Here is a 4288-nt window from a genome sequence, read left to right on the forward strand (position 1 = left end):
AGCGCAGGGACATCATGCCCATTATTGCCAGCAGTGCTAATCTGCAGCTTTAAGAGCAAAAAAAAAGCAGGAGCAATTGAAAGCCTCTAAATTTGGGTAACATGAGTATCAGGTGAAGTAGTGCAGTAAACAATTTTTGATGTTAGTCTGAAATTCCTGGCCAGCTCTATATGATGGCCTGTGGAAGAACAGTGTGCTGACCAATAATGATGACGTCCCAGTTGGAAGGATACCAAGTGCGTTTGAGTCTTGTTTGTCTTCATCACTAGTATGGCGCTTTAGAGCCTCCTTTAAAAGAAGCCCAATTTTCTGTATTTATCCACTTTTAAAAAAAAATGCAGACAGAAAACACATTGGACAGCTCCTCCATTAGGGCGGAGGAGCATCACCCCACTGCTTTCTTGCAGTGAGAGAAGCAAAAAACATAAAAAGGTATATAAAATACCATTTTATATTTCCGCTGGTCGTGCTGTGAGAAAGCAGAATGATATGCCTGGTTGGAGGAGGGCGGGAGGGTATGCCTGGTTGGAGGAGGGCGGGAGGGTATGCCTGGTTTGGGGGTGGGTGGGTTGGCAGGTCGGGGAGGAGTGGCTTGTCCACTGTTGTGGGCCCTGACTTTTTGGTCGGCCCTCTGGGGCCGACCAAACGAGTCATGTACACTCTACATTTTCTCTATGTAGGCCTCTTGCAGGCTACATAGAGAAAATGGCCTCCATAAAGGTGCCCGGCTTGGCACCGTCCGAACCACTTAGGGGAGGGGAGGGAGACTTCCTGTTCTCCTGAAGCAGCAGGAAAACGTGGGACCCAGCCAGCAGCAGAGGAGGCGTGGAACCTGGAGGGGTACGTTTTTAATTTTTAAAGTAATCCCCCCTCCCACCCCCGCGTGACCCTCCCACCCCCCACCTGTGGGTCATGCGAGCTATGACTGCACAGCAGTAACCTTTGGTGAGGTCTGGTGTCATCTTTGGTGACCAATCTGGTCCAGCAGACTCAGATGCAACTTTTGGCCTTCAAGGATCAGTTGAGGATCGATCTCTTAGGTCGTCCAAAGGCAGTCACCAGTGATACAAAGAATGTGTCTACTGACTTGCCAGTGTGGGCTTCTTCAGCTTCTTCAGCTTTGATGGCCCTAGTGCTGGTTCCAGTGGGTCAGCATACTGGCTTTTGGAATCACTTCTTTGGTCTGGAGCTCGGAAACACTTTTTTTACACGATCCAGCATTAAACACAGAAATAAAGTATAGCTGAATCAAGTAAAGTAGATAGTAAACAGATGTCTGCAGTAATCAGATGCTTCAGAGATAAAGTAGGGTTTAATTAATACACTGCATTTCCAAGCCTATACAGTGCATTCCAAGCCAATAAGGCGACTAGTGATTTTATCTATATAAAACAAGACTAATTGTGACTGAAAATTGACAACATAACGCATGATGGGCACAGGAAATTATTTGTGATACATTGAAATAAAGTGACAGAATGTCACAGGTTTGACAATGTGTTCATTTTATCTGTCTTCTCTGACTTCACATAATATGCGTGTTACAAAAATAAGAAACATTTTGTCACACCAAAATTCCAACAGAACATTTTTAAGTTCAGCTTTACTTTTATAACTCATGTGTGCCCTCCCCCAGCGCTCAGAAGTAGCCTACTGATGGCAAGTGCGCGTTACAAAAACAAAGATCTAATCACTCAGAAATGCCAACAGAACGTTACTTTTTATGAACCACCTCGGGTTTCTACATAGCAATGCAAAGTGACAACCTTTTTAAACAGATGTGTGGCCCTTTGTAAACAAAGATAACCCACTCTTGTTCCAATCACTTTAAAAGAGACAATGCTGCCAGCTGGAAGATGTGTTAAAACACCCCGAGGGCACATTACAATGAATGTGATGTTGAAAACAATGGCATTTACTTGGTCACAAAGTGACACTGCCAACACCCTCGAGCCTCCTTCCGGTCTTGGTCAAAGGTGGACGGCGTCCCCTCTCTAAAAATAGTGGGGGTACTCCAACTACCCCCATCCTCCCTCGAATTGTGCCCTGCCTAAGGGGTAAAAATAAATATAGAGTGATCTCTTAAGGGTCACGCTTCAATGTGTATAAGTCTCAAATCGACTGCTGGGTGCAGGCATAGGACACTTGGACTTTTTGTTGCAGAGAATTCAGGTATTATTTGGAAGGTGAAGATGAACTGGGCAAGCAGCACTCTTACCTATCAGCAAACACAAATCATTCGCTAGACTAGATTATTTCCAGGCTCCAGACCTTAAACACATTCCTGTTATTGGTGCAGATTACACATGTATGGGTATGATCAGTCACTCACCTTTGTTGCTGGGGGTTAGGTCAGTAAGATGGATAACTTTGGAAATGGAGAGTATGAACTCCTAGGAACTTCAAGACATGGACACCATATATAGTATTGACTGTCCACAGACCCCATCTTCCAGGAAAATGTGGGTTTAGTCCAATATGTTGAAGGTGAATCCAAGAGATTTCGCCTTCACTGTCAACTAGGGAGAGAATCAGTCAAGCGTCGTCATGTAGAATGGGAAGCTTGGTCTCAGTGGTTCTTTAGAGCAGAAGGAATTCAGACTTTAGTCCGTAGGTAGATGCAGTTTCCTACTGTAGGAGAGTAGGGTCTGCTATCCTATGGTCACCCCAATTTTTGCTTTTTGCTTCACTGGTTTTCGACTTACTGAGGCTGTGGGCCTGCTAATCAGACCCCCAGCCTGCTGTTCTCTCTCTAAATTTTTAATACATGTGCTATAGGTACATACCACAATTGGAAATGGACTCCTTGTCAGCCCCTGTACCATGCACTATAGGTGCTCAGGGCATAGGTGCCACCAAGGCCTACCAGGGGCTGAAGCATAGCTTTTGCCACCCCTGGCTGGTTCTTAAATTGACACAACTGGCTGATCACTCAGCTGGGGCAAGTGGGTGTAATCACCCCTTGCTTAGATATAGTATACCTATATCTAAACCTATATCTGGACACATATATAACCTGTGAGCCACTCCTATGGAAGGCCTCATCAATCCTGGAGGCAGAGTGCGTGGTTTTATGTGAGATGGAGCTCTGGCATGAGCTGAGCCTGTCTGCAGCTGTCGGGAACAACTCCCTAAGCTGATCCGGGATAATGCCATACCATATACTCTTAAGCGCCTTATAATCCTCGCGGTTATATAGCAACTTTGGTTTGGCTTTATCAAAACATGTCGTGTAAGGTGTCATACGAATTGGAATACTACCCCCTCGCCAGTTCTGGCGACGGGGGTAGCATTCCACCCTTCTAGAGGGAGAAGACATGTTACTTTACTGAAACGCGGTTGATTTAAAATGAGCCTCAGATCCACAAAATGGATGCCCCTGCCACAGACACGGGTCTGGCCTCCTGCTGCTGACCGAAACCCGGCAGAGGAGGCCTGGACAAAGAGTTTCCTGTCACAGGGCGGTGTCAAACCACCCCAGACAGGAGATAGTGGATTGGAGTAGGGAGGTTTCAAAGAAACCAGACACTGCCTGGGGAGCACAAGGCTGCCCCTTGCAGGATCCGGCCAAACCGGTTCTGGGGCCTCCCAGCCCCTGTCCCAGCGCGGCCAGGATCAAAGGAGAGGGGTGTAACCACCCCCTTCCTGGGTCCCACCCATAGGAGGGGACCTAGCAGGATGTCCAACCCCCTAGATTCGAATAAGAGGGGGAGCAGTCCCAACGGACTTGAGATCATCCTGAAGAAACATAAGAAACGAAATCTGGACCCTCCGACTTTCTACACGACGTGAGAAGACTGAAGAATCTCCCTTGTGGTCAAGGAGTGACCACCCTGTGCAAACAGGCACCATCCAGCCCTCGACCCTTGCTTTGTTGCAGTTCCCGCCGGAACTCGAGCGACAGAGATCGACGAGATCAAGCTTGCCTGCCTTCTACCTGCCCGATCCACAGTCCCTGCAGAGCTGAGACCCGTGGAGGCGACCGGAAGCGTGGGGCACGCCATCTTGAAAAGGCCACGAGACGCTGACCGTGCAGCCCACGAGTGACCCTCGAAGCTGTACACCGGGGTTTGAGAAGCCCCAGCCCCGAGCTCCACTTGCACCAAAGCTCACCCCTCCACACTCGACGAGTGCTGCGTGGGGCCCTTCTGCTTGTGTGCGCTCGACGCGTTGGCCCGGTCACTTGCCAGCTGGCTTGTGGCCCCTGTGCCGACGAAACCCGAAATACGACTTGCTTTTCTGGTTGCTCCAGATCTGCACCAGCTCCTGTGAAAAGGAGCACCCACTC

This window comes from Lissotriton vulgaris, chromosome 2_1, assembly GCF_964263255.1.
Source record: "Lissotriton vulgaris chromosome 2_1, aLisVul1.2, whole genome shotgun sequence".
Lineage (NCBI taxonomy): Eukaryota > Metazoa > Chordata > Amphibia > Caudata > Salamandridae > Lissotriton > Lissotriton vulgaris.